The sequence below is a fragment of the Patagioenas fasciata genome, chromosome W (genome assembly GCF_037038585.1).
Source record: "Patagioenas fasciata isolate bPatFas1 chromosome W, bPatFas1.hap1, whole genome shotgun sequence".
Classification (NCBI taxonomy): Eukaryota; Metazoa; Chordata; class Aves; order Columbiformes; family Columbidae; genus Patagioenas; species Patagioenas fasciata.
In genome coordinates this window covers 65,180,135-65,199,309 of record NC_092559.1, presented here as the reverse complement: position 1 = coordinate 65,199,309, position 19,175 = coordinate 65,180,135, and the positions used below count along the sequence as shown (strand labels likewise).

At 39.5% G+C, this 19,175-nt stretch overlaps 1 pseudogene; it reads left to right on the top strand.

Annotated features, from left to right (window-relative positions):
- The first annotated feature begins 328 nt into the window (after positions 1-328).
- On the top strand, positions 329-18,943 carry LOC136114566 (katanin p60 ATPase-containing subunit A-like 2; annotated as a pseudogene).
- The last annotated feature ends 232 nt before the right edge of the window (positions 18,944-19,175 follow it).

Sequence of the window (19,175 nt, the reverse complement as noted above, 5' to 3'; positions counted from 1 at the left end):
ACGTGGGGAGCCAGTTGCAATTGTTGTAAAAGGTTTATCAGATCTTGCTGAGGGAGTTCAAAAGGCGGCTTGTATACAAGCAATGTATGAAAAGGGCCGGCAGTCCCCCCCTATGGCGGCGCCGGTGGATCCGGTCCACCTTCGGCTGCTTATTAAAGGATTACCGGATGCCTTAAAAATATATGTCCAGTCCCTTAAGGAGAAAATTCAGGGGGCTATTGATCGTAATAAGCAAAATCCCCGAAGTCCTCCTGAGCATGTATTAACCTGGGCGGAAATTTTACACAATGTGGTGCGAGATGAGGTGGGTAGACCCGAGCGGCAGCCCATGCAGGAGCCGGACGGTCCGGAAGACGAGCCGAGCCTCTTCAGGGGCCGCCCCCCCGCGTCCCAGAAACCGGAGCATTTTGGCTGCCGGTCAGATCAGAGCAGCGGCGTGCAGCGGAGCAGCCTCTGGCGCCGTGGGCTTGCTCTGGGGGTTCCTCGAACGCTGCTATATAAGCTTCCCACTGAGCATATACAGGAGCTGGTGGAATATTTAGAGGAAAAATCAGAGAACAAAGAGGAGGCACCGGTAACCGCCCCCCTCCCTGAGGACAAACGAAACATTAACCCTTTCGTATCCTCACAAAGGGAGTCAAAGGAGCCAAAAAACTAGTAGAAGCAGATGGGAACCAGGACCGCCCAACCCGCTCTGTATTTTCTTGCCAATGGTCCAGTGATAAGGAACCATACATACATATTCCCGTCGGTTCAAGGCGGATAAGTGTGAAATTTGTAACTGACATGGGTGCACAAATCAGTGTTTTGAACAGGCAGTAAACTGACAAATTTGGGATTAAACCATCAAGGAAAGTCATCAATACAGTAGGGGTAACGGGTATAGCAGAGAGATGTCCTTATCTCGAACCCACCTTTTGCTGCCTGGGGAGAAACGGGTGACGGCTGTGGAAGTTGACCTGGGTCCTTATAAGGCAAACATATTGGGATTTGATATTTTGGCAGGTAGACGGTGGTGCTTACCTAATGGGGAGATTTGGAGCTTTGGAAGCCACAGAGCGGAAGTAGCCCGTATTAGAATATTGCCACTTACCTCAGCACCCTTGCAACTCGAAGGAACTACTGGCATTAGGATTTTTCAAATTGCTCCTGCTCTACCCACATCTAAAATAACCTGTACTCCACAATACCCCCCGCCGAATGCTGCAAAATGGGGCATTACAGAGGTTATTAATGGTCTTGAAGAAAGACAAATAATTAACCGCACCCATTCTCCCTATAATTCGGCAGTTTGACCCATTCGCAAGCCTGATGGGCAGTGGCGCCTAACTATTGATTATCGAAAACTGAATAATAACACCGCACCCCTAACAGCTGCCGTCCCAAACATAACCTCGGTGGGACTGTAATACAAGCAGCAGTCCACCCATGGATGGCTGCCTTCAAAGATATGTTCTTCATGATCCCCCTGAGGGAAGAAGACAAGGCACAATTTACTTTTACCTGGGAAGGGAAGCAATACACTTTTAATCGGCTTCCTCAGGGCTACAAACACTCTCCTACTATTGCCCACAATGCCCTTGCTGCACTCATTGACACTGTACAGGTACCCTCAGGCATTCGCATATATCAATATATAGATGACATCCTAGTGGGCGGAGACAATAAGGAACAGGTGGGGCAAGTAGCAGAAACTCTTTGGAATTTATTAACACAGAACGGATTAGATATTCCACCGTCCAAGTGCCAGGGTCCCAGCCAGGAAGTTAAATTCCTAGGGGCTTGGTGGATAGGGGGAGCCATAGCAGTGCCTGATGATGTCCTGGCTACTATAGACAAGGGGCACACCCCAAACAGCAAAGCGGACTTGCAATGCCTGTTGGGTACATTAGGGTACTGGAGAAAGCATATCCCAGGATTTTCAGTGATTGCCCCATCCCCTTTATGACCTACTCTGAAAAAACAAGAAATGGGATTGGTCCCTACAACATACAGAGACCCTTAATGTTCTAAAAGATGAACTTAAAGCCTATCAGAAATTGGGCCCTCTGCATCCACAAGACCCATTGAGAGTGGAATGGGGGTTTGCAGAACATGCTTCCTATTGTGTTATATTCCAAAGGGGGCTAATAGGGCCAGCTAGACCTTTGTTGTTCTCTTCCACCGCATTTAAGGGAGCTGAACAATGATATTCGGAGTGGGAAAAGGGGCTTCTCTCACTTACCCAAGCAGCTGATATTTGAACCTGTATTCAAGTCACTTTGGAGAGTTAAAACTCCATCTTCCACTGGTCAATCTGCTGTACTTTTTTTTACCGAATAGAAGTTTGTTTTGGACCCTGTTGTCCCCTAACTAACTTCGGGGTGCCTCCGTGACAACATCTGTTGAAATACCAGTGACTATAAACAACATGCAATTCTAAATACTAATTAAACAGGAAGGCTAAATCACTGTAAAGCTAAACTGAATTTTAAGTAACTTTGCACTCCGAAGTACTCCTATTTTTTTCATGCCATATAAGATTTACCATTTCCTCTCTAAACACAGTAGAAGTCCTGGGAAGTGTTAGTATCTGTACTGTGGTAGGCACGTTGTTTTGCGGACATATTTGCAGTGGGAGTTAGTCCCTAGAGAATAAACTGGAGTTCAGGAAAGGAGACCAGCATGGGCAGAGAGCGGTTTAAGTGGACGGTTAAAACTGCTGGTGGCACCGACACATGCAGAGGTACATCTATAATACCTCTTAGAAAGGGTATGTGGTAGAGTAAGTTTGGTCAAAGGCAGGGAGATGTGGCTTTGTGGGGCTGGTCAAGAAAACAATGATCTGTGCACTACTTACTCATAATATTTATGATTTGGTAACAGTTACCTGTTGAAAGGTCCTTAATTTTTCTTTCTTTTATACAAACTTCACAGAACTGGGACTAGAGATATTGATATCTCTGTTCTGTTTTTCACATCCAGTGTAATGCAGGTCTTTGTCACTTGATCAACTGATTAATGGCTTAATTAATTTGCTTTGGACAGATGTCTGACTTCTCAAAATTAACCATCATTGTTTGCATTCTTATCAACACAAGATAAGACAGAATGAACCACTCAGTCTAAACTATTTTTGATAATACTCATGGTCCCTTCCTCCAACCTGATATTCTATGATACTATGATCCTGATTTAAAATGGGGCTCTTTTTAATGTAAAGGTTCACTTCTGCTTGGTCACCACAAGAAGAACATTACTATGTTAAGGTTGAAGTGGGTTGCTCATATAATACATAGACGTGATTTTATCCTATACTGCCCAAAGCAAGTATCTACCTAGAAGAGTATTTGAGATGTTGCCCATCACTATATCACTGTTTATACTAGAATTTAAAATGCCTCTAGGAATAGCAGAAGGATTAACAGCAGCAGAAGACACACCAGAATACAAATTCTTTTCAAGGAAAGCTCCAAGCATGGATGTAAGCCCTGTCTGTCCATCAGGCTGATACAATTCCTCTCATCAGAGTATTACTGTAAATACTCAAAGATGAAACACTTGATGTGTTTGACTTCTGTGGCAACTGCTGTGCTTTCATACTCTGTTTAAATATTCAGAGGTAGATGTGGTCTTGCCTTTTGATATGTGGGCAAACACAATAGTTAATTTTTCTCAGCATAAAACATCAGGAGCAGTTGTGTTTAGAAGAATGTGCAAGTGGGACTGTCAGCGAGTGATGACTCCACCTTCTTTCTTGCACCTCCAGCCCTGTTTCAGAAGATTCAGATCATCCAGGAGAAATGGTAACAGGTCCACAATTCAAAATCTATTTTTCAAACAACATCACCTCGAAACAATCAGGAGGAAAAGATACTTTAATCCCAGGGTGTGAGTAGTTTCTCTTTGCTCATAACCATTCTCAGAATTGGTTCATATCTTACTGCAGCACCTCTCAGGAACTGATCTGCTTAATTCAAGAGTTACTGATCTACCAAGTATTTACACAGCACTCTTCCTCCCTAAAATGGTTTCAAAAAACAATCTTCGGCCACCACTGAAAGGTAAACAGAATTGCAGCTTCCTTATTGACTTGGAAATTGCATAATTTTATCTTGGCTGCATAATTTTATCATAGAATCATAGAATCGTTTTGAATGGGAAAAGACCTTTAAGATCATTGAGTCCAACTGTTAACCCAATGCTGCCAAGTCCACCACTAACCCATGTCCCTAAGAACCTCATCTCCACATCTGTTCAACTCCTCCAGGGATGGTGACTCCACCACTGCCCTGAGCAGCATGTTCCAATGCCTGACAGCCCATTCTGGGAAGAAATTGTTCCCAAGATCCAACCTCAACTGTGAAGGGGTTTCGTTAGAAGGAGATATGTTGTTGAATTAGTCAGGCCCAAAGGAATCTCAAGGCCACTTCGAGAAGCTGAGAACAGAATCTGCTGTGAGAAAGAGGGGCGTTTCTTCATTAACAGGGCCTCAGCATGGCGTGAGTCGTCGGACCTATCATCGGTGGGGCTCCAGCGTGTGGACTGCCCATGATACTCATTTAGCGAATCCAGGCTTGGAGCGTGGATTCGTGATTAGAGAATAGTTGCGTATATAAGGAGACATGTTTCTGTAATAAATGGCTTTGGCGTGATTCACATTGAATCGGAGTGCTGAGTCCTTTATCGTTCCAACACTCAACCTCCCCTGGCACAACTTGAGGCCATTTCCTCTCGTCCTGTCGCTTGTTCCTTGGGAGCAGAGCCTGACCCTCCCCGGCTTCAACCTCCTTTCAGGCAGTTGCAGAGAGCGAGGAGGTCTCCCCTCAGCCTCCTGTTCTCCAGGCTGAACCCCCCAGGTCCCTCAGCTGCTCTCCATCACACTTGTGTTCCAGCCCCTTCCCCAGCTCTGTTCCATTCTCTGAACTTGTTCCAGCACCCCAAGGGCTTTCTTGTCGTGACATTGAGTGACTACTAAAAAGTAATAAAGGCTCGAAATGGGATATGGGTTCTTCCCTTTTCCCCAGACACTTTGATTCCCTTTCTATAGAAAACCAGAACAAAGATTCTACCAATCTTTTTGTTAATATGTGAAATAAAAATACACTTCCACCCCACAGGAGAGGTTGTTGTTAATAAAAGGAGCTCCCAGCCTTTTCCTCATTGTGCCACTTCTGAAGCAAATATCCCAGAATATATCTGCTATACTGGGAGATCTTTTGACTGCTCTACCTGCTTTTTTTTTTTTTTCCCAGGTTGGTAAAGACACTGGGAAGTATAATATTACATTGAAAATAGTACGGTCAGATATTGTTTTATCTCAAGTATCAGTACTGTGTTATACGCACTGCTGTATACAGAGCAGAGGGAGCAGGTGGGTCTAATTTAGTAAAGGAAAGACACACTGAAGAGGTAAATTGGTTTTACAGTACATTGCTCCACCTCAAAACACATTTGCTTGTAGGAATAAATGATTCTCCACTATCTTCAGAATTATACTTTAGGTTGGATATTGCGAACAATTTTTTCTGGGAAAGGGCTGTTGGGCATTGGAACAGGCTGCCCAGGGCAGTGGTGGAGTCACCATCCATGGAGGGGTTGAACAGACACGGAGATGAGGTTTGGACTTGATGATCTTGAGGGTCTCTTCCAACCAAAATGATTCTATGATTCCTTCCAAGAAAGGATAGGGAATTCTCTTTCTATATGGATCTTCCTTATATGCATCTTGTAGGATTTAAAAACTTAAGCCGTGGTCAGTAGTAATTCTTCAGCTTCCTTGTGTGCTGGGCACTGGCAGAGAGCAGCAAAAGTCATTGTTGTAGATGCTGGGGCTCCGTTTCCATTGTGAAGGGGCCAAAAATTTGTGGATTTGTCTCCTGCAGGTCCCTAACACTTGGGCTGGGCTTTTTCTCGGGGATGGATGCAGGCAGTGGTTGATTGGCATAGAAGAGAGGAAAACTGGGGGTGGAAGTGGGAGTCTATATGCATTACTGTGCAATGTAATTAGGAATATATACGTGCTATGGAAGCAATGTAAATACTGTTTTTTCCCTGTCCCCTGAGTAACTGCCAGTCTTTCATGCTCATGCTGAGTCCTCATAAATAATGCCGAATGTCAGCATCCTAAAAGAGAAAGGAACTAATTTATTTGCCTAAATGTGCCTTTGTCCATACCTGCTTTTCCTGTGGTTCCAGCTTCACATCCCAATGAGGCAGACTGGAGTCGATATGCTGATTTCTAGAGCTTTCTTTGTAGCAACTTCTACTATGACCCTAAAATCTCAGGCTTTCTCTGCAAGCACTCAGCATATATGGCATGTTTTATCAAACTAAGACTTTGTTCCAGTATCTTATGAGATTTCTGTTTTCACTGTCCCTTTTACTATATTTTATGTTGCACTTTGTGCTCCCCCAGATGTAGCTTTGCTGAATGGTGGCAAAGATATTTTACATTGCCTTGTTTTTATCACTGGACAATTTGTGAATGACTTTGGGTTCTCCAATATATGTGAAGAAATCCATGGGACTGAGTCTGTACTGAAATTTCTGCATGTTGGGACCTGACTTTGGTCACTCCTGTGTTAAAATTGGGCAAGTCTAATGTTGTCCTAAACTACTAATTCTTCAAGTACTTTGTATTTTACTTGTGTTTATGTATCTCGGTCCATGAATTGGGAGGTTCCAACAGTCTTTGTGGTGTAGTTATACAAATCTCAGACCTTTTTTCCATCCCTTCTCCAAGCACTCGGAAAATGGGTTTCTAGTTACTGGAGCACAAGATTTTCTTGTGCAGCCCTTGGAGATGCTGTGCATGAGGTTTGCAAGAGTCCTAACCTGAAATTTTCAGCATCCTGGACATGTTGTAGATCTATAAGCATAGTAAGGGAAGTTATTTTTTCAACCTCAAAGCAATTTGTTCTTCTCTAGGAAAAGTTTTCCACCCATCCAGTAGCCCTGATAATATGCAAGAAAAATTACATTGAAAACCACTTTACTTCTGTTTATTAACAGTGAGTTGTTTTACAGTTCTTACATGCTGTTGTCTTAATTTGTTTATTTCCACAGGCTACATTTAGATGCTGTTTACAGCGATAAAAAATATTACATTTTATCTAGAGTTCTGTCTTAATTCATAGGATGAGATGTGAACAGAGGCTCGTCGAAAAAATCTGCTCATTCTAATTTTGCATTATTTAATGAATGAAGGGTATGTTTTTTAAATAATAGCACTCTACATTTCTGCGTTTGTGTGTGTCTGACCTCCCATAATGTGCCTTTCTGTCCTCTGTTGCATGGATGGACAGCATGACTCTTTTGTTTGATGTGAGAAAGAGGTAAACTACTATTACATATCTTGACAATTTACTTTGCTAAATTGTTTCAATTCCTGGGGCAAAAATGTCCTATATAATTTAAAAATACTTTAGAGCCATCAGCAAAGGGTTTTTAAATAGAGTTTATGCTTTTATAATATTAATAAATGGAGTTGTGGATAGGTTAAAAATACTATTACTTACTAATGTTGTTGTTTGCTTTTTCTCTCAAAAATCGAAATAAGATAATGACTCTATATTTTTGGTCTTTGTTTTTTTGAAATTACTGGGTATTTTGATGCTGCAAATGCCTTGGAACAGGAGACAAAATTAAGTTTACATGGCTTTGAAGTTTGTGACAACATTGATCTTGAGACAATTTTGATGGAATATGAAAGCTATTACTTTGTAAAATTTCAAAAGTATCCTAAAATTACCAAAAAGGTCCTGGACACTGATATGTAGCTTTTGTTTCTCAAAGCTTAGAATGTATATTTGCCTGATATACTCACTGCACTTCTTGTCTATGTCAGCATTTAATGTTTGAACTCTCTTGGAGTTGCAGAGCTATAGTTCTAGCACATAGGATGTAGAAATTGAGATATGTGGCTTTGAGCCCTTCTGCTCTTCCTTCTCTCTTTATGTAGAGGAACAAGAAGGTGATATTTTTCTGTCTTTGAAAAACTGTTTTGACACTGGAAAATGCCATGTAAATGCAAAGTATTATGGCATAGATATATTCACTTTCTTCTCATGGGAGAGAACGGTAAGTCTGTTCTATTTTGGACATATTATTTTTTAAATTAAATTGTTTAAATGAAATACTATGTCTTAGCTCATCCAAGCTAATGCTTTGAAGTTTATCACCACTCATCTCATTAATTATTTATTTTGCACATTTTCATATAGTAAAGGTAAAGTGCCAAACAAGTAATACATTTTTTTTTTTCCAAAGAACCTAAAGTCTGATGTATAAATGAATGATACAGAATAAGGAAAATCAGAATATGCACATTCTATTTTGGCCATGAGAGCCTCAATGGTTTTATACTTGAGTACAAAATATAACTTACAGAAGCCATAAGAACTGTATAAGAATCACTTATGAAGATCTCAGAGGGTACAGAAAACACCAACATCTCTACCTATTTGTCTCGTAAGAAAAATATAATCATCAAAGAAGGGGATGAATAGCCAGGGAACATCTTTGGGCAATTGTCATTGTTTCATATGGTTGCCAGCAACTTTGAAATCACAAGTAAATTAAACATTATATCAATATAACAAAATTACCTGTATAGGTGAAATTATTTTGAAAGGTATTAAAGCCTCTAGTAGGAGGTCAGTAGTAGCTGCATTATCTGCATGAAAAAGATTTACGGCTAGAACATATTGCTGGGTGCTAATACAAAGAGGAGCAGCCTTGCAGGATGAAACCCAAGGGATTTGTCAAGAAGGAAAATGTATTACAAAGCAGTTTTTACATCATACTTTGTCAAACTGAGTGGTAGCCATGATTCAGATGAAAAAAAAATCCCAAAAATCTACTCATAGACATAAGTTCTCAGTACCATTTTTGGTCAGTAAAGCTACTCAGACATGGGGTACTCTCTCATACCTAAGCCCAGAATTGCCACCATCCTGGCAGGAAGATATCATGCTTTTTCCTTGAAGCCTTAACAGCCCCCTTCTGCTTGTATCTCCTGTGCACCAGTACAGGTTAGGGGTTGACCTGCTGTAAAGCAGCACTACAGAGAAGGACTTGGGTGTTCTGGTGGACAACAGGTTGACCATGAGTCAGCAACATGCCCTTGTGGCCAAGAAGGCCAACGGTACCTGGGGTGCGTTAGGAAAAGTGTGACCAACAGCTCAAGGGAGGTTGTTCCATCCCTTCTGCTCTGCCCCGGTGAGGCTGCATCTCGAGTTCTGTGCCCAGTTCCGGGCTCCCCAATTTAAGAAGGACAAGGAATTACTGGAGAGAGTCCAGCGGTGGCACACAAAGATGCTGAGGGGTCTGGAGCATCTTTCTTATGAGGAGAGACTGAGCGAGCTGGGTCTGTTCAGCCTGCAGAAGAGAAGCTGAGAGGGGATCTTATTGATGCTGATAAATATCCCCAGGGTGGATGTCAAGAGGATGGATCAGACTCTGTTCAGTGATGCCAAATGACAGGATGAGGGGCAATGGGCACAGACTGAAGCACAGGAGGTTCCATCTGAATATGAGGAGAAACTTCTTTACTCTGAGGGTTCCAGAACCCTGGAACAGGTTACCCAGAGAGATTGTGGAGTCTCCATCTCTAGAGACATTCCAAATCTGCCTGGACGCGATCCTGTGTGATCTGCTCTGGTGACCCTGCTTTGGCAGGTGGGTTGGACTAGTTGATCTCCAGAGGTCCCTTCTAACCCCAACCAGTCTGTGATTCTGTGATTCTCTTGAGAAGCTGCTGCCTGGTAGTTTGCAACCTGCCTTAAATTTTGTCCGTGGTCAGATCATGGTATACGCAGGCCAAACAAAATTATCATTGTGATGCTCCTTCCTACAAAATTCTTTGCAATACTCTCAGCAGGTCCTGCAGAACCGACTCATTTCCATGCTGAACTGCAGGTTTTAGGGTTTTAGATGTACCCACAGGATTGCAAGTTTCACTCATGGGCTCTGCTGCCTCTAAGTAAACTGTGTTCCCCAGTTTTTTTCAGTGAAACAGCTTTTTGGGAAGGATTATTTTATGTAAATGTATGAGAATCTGGGTGTAAGTGCATTGTACAGAGAACACTGATGTATTTTGGAACAACTACCCTGTTTCCCCAAAAATAAGACAGGGTCTTATATTAATTTTTGCTCTAAAACTTATTACTTTTTTACATGTATCACTGCCTGGACACTATTTAAATTGAACTGTAAATAGGGCTTATTTTTGGAGTAGGGCTTATATTTCAAGCATACTCAAAAATCTGAAAAATCATACTAGGGCTTATTTTCGGGAAAACATACTAGTGTGATACAAACCCTCAGCTTTATGAGTTCACATTTGGGCTTTGTGAGTTTGACATTTTGAGAAAAAAAAGGCTTTTCTTTGACAGAAATTATTTCAAATTATATAAGTGCAAAAAAATAACGTAGTTTGGTAACCACCATTGCGATATGACATTTAGGCTGTCTTGGTATGTTGAACATGATAAAAATACTATTAAGAAGAGTGAGGTAAATTCTTATTTCCCAGTTCAGCAATGAAAAAATTATTGGCATTCAATAAGCATTCTGTGTGATTTATTAAATTAGTTTATTGTGCTTGATCTAATTTCTGGTAGTGTCCATTTTACTGTGAGAATGATACTGGTTTTAAAATGTAAGCAAAGAAATCAAAGACTGAATGAGCCTTAAATTTAACAAGTGTGAAGCCAAACTGTTCTCTCCAATATCCATTTGTTTTCAGAAGGTTTTTGCAAGCTTGCATTGCTTATAATCATGTTGTTCCTGTTTAGACATTGTTATTTCCAAGGTCATTAATGTGTGTTCAAAAATATGTTTGAAGGGGAAAAAAATCAAGTTGCTCTTTTTTAATCTTTAATTATTTTCCATTTTAATATTAATTTTGCCACAGTGGAAAATAAACAACAGCTGAGAACTAGAGGAAGACCAAGAAGGTAAGAGAAATGTGTGGGTTTTCTTTTTTTCTGGGCAGAAAATTTTCCTATAAAAGTAATATACAGTGTGGTTAAAACAATATTGTGAGACCATAAGAATACTAAAGCCTAGAGTCATGCTGCTGACTGTGTGGTGTATTTTTCTGTGTCTTTTAGAGGAAAGTAAAGACTTATTTCCCAAAGGGAGATGCAGACAATTTACAAAGTTTCTAAGGTGGTGTGTTTGAAAGCAGTAAGCACTGAATTTTGCTGTGATTGAAACTGTTACTTTAACTTCAGTGGCAGCAAAGTTGCCCCAAAAGTGCTTTATTTGAAAACTCTGCCTTTTAATCTTTTGGTATTTTGCAGGCAAAAAGTTGTGGAAGCCTTTCAGAATATATATAATTTGTTTTAATTCTAGGGCAGCAAACTCTTCTCAGAATCTTCCAAGGCTTAAACATCAGATGGTGCAATGATCATTGTCAAAAACTTCACCTGGGACTACAACAGAATTTAAATCATCCACCAAGGAGAGCCCCAAACAGGTTTAAACATGTTTTATCTTGGCAGCATTACAGTTGAAATTAATGTGTTTTGTTTTGTTTTTTTATTTTGAGAGGCTATAGGCAGCAAGAAAATGTGAGTTACACAATAATTGTGTAACTAATGGGTTTTACTAATTATGCAATTTAAGGATGCAAGACTTCAGGACAATATGCCTTCTGGCTGTGAGATGAGAAACAAGTCCACAGGCAAAAATTAGAGGAAAGCAACCAATTTTCCCATTGACACCAGTAGATTCATCCTTTAGCACCAGAAAGCCAGACAAACAAACAGAGTAGAAAGTCTGGTGTCAGTTGTAAGCATCTCCATAGTGCATAAGGTGTTTGAGATTGGGAGAGTCATTTGGCACCGTAATTTTCAGTTTTGTGAGTCTCATTTTGGTAAGATTGGTGTGAAAATTACTTTATTACCACCCCTTACAGAGGAGGGAACAGGAACAGCAGGTTGGTGAGGAAGCACTGTGTCTGTTATAGCTTTTGAGGAACTGTGTGAAGGAGAGTCTCTTTATTTTTCTTTTTAAGTCCTTGTCCATATTCCTGCAGAGGGTTGATCTTCTCTCTGACCAGTTCTCTCACTCTTTAAAAAAAAATTAGCTTTTCCATGAAATTATACAATTCATCTGGGCATGTATGAAGAGGTGGCACAATCTCTGTAATGGAATTATATCTGCAACTCATTTACTTGACAATACATGTATTTTAAAATTGATTTTTTTCTTTAGAATAACAACAGTGCGGTTACTCTGGAGCAATCTGACTTTGGCTTAAGCATTTCGGCAATCAACAAATTTGGAGGAGACAGCGCTCACCCAAGAAGGGTTGTTGTAAACCTAATATGTGATTTATGATAGAAATGTGTATGTAGAAAAACACATGGAAGTTTTCCACAAATACCAAATGTGAGGTTTTTGTGCCTATTTTTATATAAAATGTTTCTACATAATTAGCTGAAGGGTCAATTTTATTATTTGTCTGGTAATTCTTTGCATAGGAGGCTCTGCTTGCATTAAATAGCATTTCGAACATTGTCAGGGAGGAAAAAATATTTCTGTTTTTAAAACCAAGTGGTAATAGCTAAAATTGAAGATAAATTTTGAATTCCTGAATGACATGATAAGAGGCTCTGCAGTTAAATTGTTGCTGAGGAGATGTGTATTTTTTTTCCCATTGTTAGCACAGATTCTGTGGTCAGATTTGCTGTTTTTAGGAGCGTATGTGCAGTAGGGAAAGTCGTTGTAATGGAAAGCAAAATTTGGCCCAATGCAGTTTTAACAGTAGAGCTACCATCATCGTAAAGCTTATCACATTATTTTCTCCTCTAGGGCCAAGTAATCGACTGCCATGGGATAGTTCAGGATGCTCTCAAAGTATCATCAAATGGAATAGCCTTGAACAGCCTTAATTGTGATCCAGATCCATCAGTAAGTGTTTCTGTTCTTATTTCCATCCAATGAATAGGAACATCAGTTTTACTTAACCAGGAACAAAATAAAATGCCGCAAGGATTTTGTCTTTGTTTCCAACTGCTAAAAAAGGGCTTAGAATTCTGAGTGGCGTATTTCCTTCTTGGATAGAGAGTCATACTTGATATTGGTCTAATTTTTTGACAGGCATTTACTTTTTGAAAATGAAAGTAGGCAACAAATACAAATGATATCTTATGAATCACAAAAAAAAATGCAGAAACCCACAGAACTTCTGAGGGTGAAACTCTGGTTCCTTTGAATTTCATATGTTATTTAGTGTTCACTTCATGTGAGACAAGAACAGAGTTTATATTGTTGAGAGAAATTTTCAGTAATCATTCCTTGACACAAGCTGTAGCTTTTTGGACTTGGTGCCAGACTGTCTGGCGACTGTGACACTTGAAGACTTTCAAACCAGAGAATGTGACAATGCGGTGACCCATAGTTGTATTTTTCACTCCTCTTAATCTGCTCATTTTAGTGTTAATTCAGGATTGGATTCTGTTAGATTAAAAGACGAGTTAGTGCAAAATCTTTATTCATACTTTTATAGCTCTAAAAGTTGATATTATTATCAGTTTTTTTGGAACTATTTCATAGTTCATCTGTTTAAAAATCATTGAAGCCTAACAAGAATTTATGTTTGTCTTTTTTAGGAATGATTATTGAAACCCCTTAGTGCCTTTATTGGCATGACGGGTGAGATGAGAGAACTTTCAATTGTTGTAAGCAAAGTAAGATCGGATCTCCATTTCGGTTGTATGGAGATCTTGGTTCTCTTTGTCATCTGAGAATGATGTTTGTTTCTTTTTACTGCCACTGATGGGGCTTATTCTTGAATGTACAAGCTATTTTTCTTATCATGCAATTCCCAGCCAGCCATTTCTTTACATGTAATGATGTTTCTTTCCAATATGCAATGGGAGGAAGTAATTAAGACCCATCCTTTCCAAAGGGGAATGTGTAATCTAATCATCCTGTACCCATGAGACTGTTGTAGCTTTTTCCTTTTGTTCTTTTTGCTACAGAAAATGTAACATACTTCACTGAAAAGAGAAATTTAAATATATTAGTTAACACCAACTATTATCTAACTGTGATAAAATGGTGGGGACAACCTTGATTCAGCTTTGTGGGTGCAGTTCCATTCAAGGCGTGTAAGCAGGTAAATGCTTCGCATGCATCATCTCCCAAACCCCACTACGTACTTGTCCAAAAAGCTTTGTAGTATCACAATATTTGATTGTGTTGTGACTCTTTCTAGATATAAGCACCAAAAATGGTATCAACCGTTGCTCTCACATACTTAAAATCAGCTGGTTTAAAAAGCCTGGAAGACTTGCTGATTGCTTTTTATAGCTATATAGGTCCCTAATTCTCAATCAGCAAATTTGCATTCCCAGTTTAGAACTGAAGTCTTAAGAAATTTCCAACCTTAAAGTAAGAAAATTCTCATTCATTTCAATTCCTGCCTGGTTTTTAATATATGGTAAACCTTGAAAATAGTATTGTTCTTGCTGCTGCTTTAGCAAAAAGCAATAGGGTTGCTTTAACCTTCATTATGGTATGTATGTTGTTTTTAAATTGTGCTAGTATGTTCCTAGTTGCTATGGTAATCAACACTGTGTAAATCAATACAAATAAATAGCATGTGGTATCTATTTCACAACACAATCTAATTTCATTTTGAAACAGTTATGGAAGTCTCTACTTAGTATCATAAATCTGATTCATCTTAATTTGCTGTTAATAGAAAGGGAAAGTGGAACCTATTCTATATAAATAATTTTTCTAATTGTATGAAATCAAATTTTCTTCAGTCTCTGGGGACTGTCTGTTTTTATTGGAGAGTAGGATTTATTCCAAGTATTTGTATTGAGAATATGATATTTTCTGCAGAACAATTAGTCTCTGGAATGCAAAGCCACAAAATATTACTAAGGCAAATGGAAAGATTCATAGAAGATTTGCAAAGTTTGATGAATTAAATGAAATTAATTTAGTGAGTGCTTCAGAGCATAGACTAATTACCTACTATCTTTTTATAGATGCTTAAGGGAAATTTTTCCTCCCGTTACTGCGCTTCTCACACCTTTTCTTGTAGTATGTAAAATCTTGCATAGTGTGGAGTAAATAGCAATTTTTCACTGTTACTTATAAGTAATAACATAAGTAATAGGTGCAGCCATAAAGTTACTGAGCATCAAGGTTAAACCAAAGTATTTTCACAGTGCACATGATTAAACTGTGGAACTCATTACTACAAAATAAGCATGTTCAAAAAAAGGTAAGAGAAATTCACTGAAGAATGAATGTCAAAGGGTGTTTGAACTCAAAGACTAAGATGTAACTTTAATTATCAGAGTCCTTCAGTTGCAGATTTTCAGAAAGCGTATGTAAATATGAACTAACACATCACTCCTATTGCTTATACATTTTTTAAACATCCAATACTTACTGGCACCAGAGATAAAATATTAAGCTTGGTGAAGCTTCATATCATGATAGCTTTTCATATGTTAGTTAGTTAATAAAACCAACTAACAGAAAACTGATCTGAGGAACAGATTTACTCAGCGTATACATTTAGCAGTATATATGCTCATAGGGAAACTAAGTAGCAATTCTATAGAAACGATTGCTGTATATGCTTTCCTCTTGTGACCTGCCTAGTACTTAGGGTTAAATAATACAGTTTTTATCCCTTAATGCCACTATTCCTTTTTAACTGAGGTGATTTACTTTGCCAGAGGTGGTTACCCTAGGGAAGAAGAACAGAAGTTTTGCTAACAGGCTGCAATTTATATTGCAGGACATTTATCTCCATAATCCAAATGTGAAGTGGGATGACATTATTGGACTGGATGCAGCTAAAAAGCTGGTCAAGGAAGCAGTTGTTTATCCCATAAGGCTAAGGTGCTAAAAAGTGTTGAGAAAAACAGTGTTTGGCTCTTTAGCGTTTTCCTTTAATTACAGTGGTGTTTTAAAGTTCTCACTATTTCTTTGCTTTTGTAGGCAGTTCATTTTAGAACTAATCCACTTCCTGTTTCATCTGATAATTCCATATGCATTCTCCTATAGGAAAATGGCCTTTCAGTATTAAAATTATAAGTTTTGGGTCCTATTTTTTGCACCTTTGGCAATGAAGAGGTGCTGGATTTAGCCTATTTTAATTCAATGGAAAATGACTTATAGGAGAGAATATCAAACCAATTGCATTTGAAGAATTCACTTAATTTCAAATGGTAAATATAGTATTCTTCTCAGTACTCAGATCATATATATTATATTATTTTGGAGGGGTTTTCCCCCCTCTCTTCAAATTTCTTAGGTTTCCTGAATGCATAAGAGCAGTGGGGCTAGGGTTTAGAATCTCTTGTATTTTGTTGTACATGATACATTTTTAATCCCTGAATTACTTTTTGGCTTCCACAGTACCCCCAGCTGTTTACAGGAATTCTATCTCCTTGGAAAGGATTATTACTCTATGGACCACCAGGTATGAAGAGCTTTATACCATATCCATTTGTTTATCACTACTTTTTTGTCCCGTGGATAAATCATTGATGCTAATTAGATCAAATGTGTTAATAAAGAACATGTTCTGTAAAGTGAAATAAAAGGAGGCAATGGTGGATAATTAAATCTGTCTCTCACACTCAAACCTGTCCATTTGCCTTTCTCACAACCCTTTACTATTTCTACACCTGAATCTTCCAAAAAAAAAGTACTTATACTAACCATTCAGAGGAGTGAGAACTCATATCTGTTTTTACTCAGCCTGGGCCATAAAAATCAAGTTTGACTTGACCTGATCTTGCAAAATGTGAATAAATGTGGCATGGACTCACCTTCTTAAGGAAAATGTCCCTGTTTTCTTCTACATTTGGTGATTGTTTCAGGAAGGGGGTAGAAGCTTTACCCTCTACTGTGCTGGCTGGGTGTTTTCCATGTCAGCACAGCCTCACTGCTCCCTCTGTTCTGCCTTGACACAAGCGCTGCCACCACAAGCGTGGTGGGGAGGGGACAGAAGGCACAAGTACCACCTGAGTCAGTTTACAAAGGCTGTTGCTGCAGTAAACTCCATTTGTTCCTGCGACTGTTTAAATTTACTTGCCACAAAAGGCATCTGACCATTTCAGCATGTAGTACTTCAGAATTTCAGGAATGCATTTGCAGTTCTGTATTACCTGAGTTACTCCAGACAGTCCTGGAAGGGCCATAAAACGATCCGAGGTTGGAACAACTCTGCTGGGAGGACAGGCCGAGACAGTTGGGGGTGTACAACCTGGAGAAGAGAAGGCTCCGGGGAGACCTTATTGCGACCTTTCCGTACTTAAAAGGAGCCTGTAAGAAAGATGGGGACCCCTTGCGATAGGACAAGGGGTGATGGTTTTAAACTAAAGAAGGGGAGATTCAGGATGGACATGAAGACAAAATGTTTTACACTGAGGGTGGTGAGACCCTGGCTCAGGTTACCCAGAGAGGTGGTGGATGCCCCATCCCTGGAGACATCCCAGGCCAGGCTGGACAGGGCTCTGAGCAATCTGATCTGGGTGAAGATGTCCTTGCTCATGGCAGGGGGTTGGACTGGATGAGCTTTGACGGTCCCTTCCTGTGAAGGTATTTCGTTAGAAGGAGATATGTTGTTGAATTAGTCAGGCCCAAAGGAATCTCAAGGCCACTTCGAGAAGCTGAGAACAGAATCTGCTGTGAGAAAGAGGGGCGTTTCTGCATTAACAGGGCCTCATCATGGCGTGAGTCGTCGGACCTATCATCGGTGGGGCTCCAGCATGTGGACTGCCCATGATACTCATTTAGCGAATCCATGCTTGGAGCGTGGATTCGTGATTAGAGAATAGTTGCGTATATAAGGAGACATGCTTCTGTATTAAATGGCTTTTGCGTGATTCACATTGAATCGGAGTGCTGAGTCCTTTATCGTTCCAACACCTTCCAACTCAAACTATTCTATGATTATTTCTATTTTCATGTTTTATCTGACTGATAATAGGATGAAGGGAATTATTCTGTAGATAAGGTTCTTAGGGACGTGGTTTAGAGGTGGACTTGGCAGTATTGGGTTAATGGTTGGACCTGATGATCTTAAAGATCTTTTCCAATAAAAACGATTCTATGATTCTATTCAAACATTTGCATTGTATTTCTTGAGAGACTGAATTTCTTCAATGCTTTTGTTTGTAGGTACTGGAAAAAACTTTGCTGGCTAAGGCTGTTGCCACAGAATGCAATACAATGTTTTTCAACATATCAACATCCACCATTGTCAGCAAATGATTCAGAAAAACTTGTCCAGGTAAGAATTATTTTCTTATTCATTATACTTTAGCAAACATCAGGTTCCCACTTCAAGAAATGCAGTTTACCACGAAACTGGAAAGTGAGTATTCCTCTGATGCTCATAATCTTTCTCATCTTGGCCAAATCATGTGACATTGTTCATATCTAGTTCTTAAAATGTGCATTACATCACTTCTGCAGAATTCTCACAATAGATTCTTGCTGTGGAATTTTAGTTCTGTAATGTAAGATGAAGCAGATGTCCTGAAGGCAGCAAAGATTTTTGACTCACTGAATAAGAGACAGGCAAGCAGAGTTCCTAACTATAATACAACAGTGTTTGCTTAGTGACCCCTTCAAAGCACTTAGCATCTTTTCTGCAAGGACTGGGTTCTAGGCTCCCTAGAAAATGTTATTTAGATTCCTAAATTTGCTACTATTCTTAATCTTCAGGGCACAGCATTGGAAAAAAAATTCCATTGTCACACACAGAGGTAATGTTGTTTTAAGGAAACTAGTTTAATGGCAAATGGGTAAACATATTTTTGCATATAGACTAGTAACTAGCGTGCGTGGTTCAGCTGTGGTACAAAAAAAATCAGGGATTCAGGTGTAGCGTCCTTGCCCTAAGATGCCCATTGTAATCTCTCTGTAATTTCCCCTATTTCAGTGTAAGAAATCCACAAACTCTTAATTTTCCTTTATGTTCATCTCTCTAATTGGCACCCAACGTGGGGTGGAGAAAGGGTTAAAAATTTGACACTAAAAAGAGATAAATTTGGAGATTTTTGGCTTTCCTACTGCTCTGACGTACCTTTCACTTTTCCTGGCACAGTGCCAACTCATAGAGTTGTGATACTCGTGGGTCTGTGTGCTTCGGACATTATCTGGTAGTATTAAGGCAGAGTGAATTACACTGGTTTAAA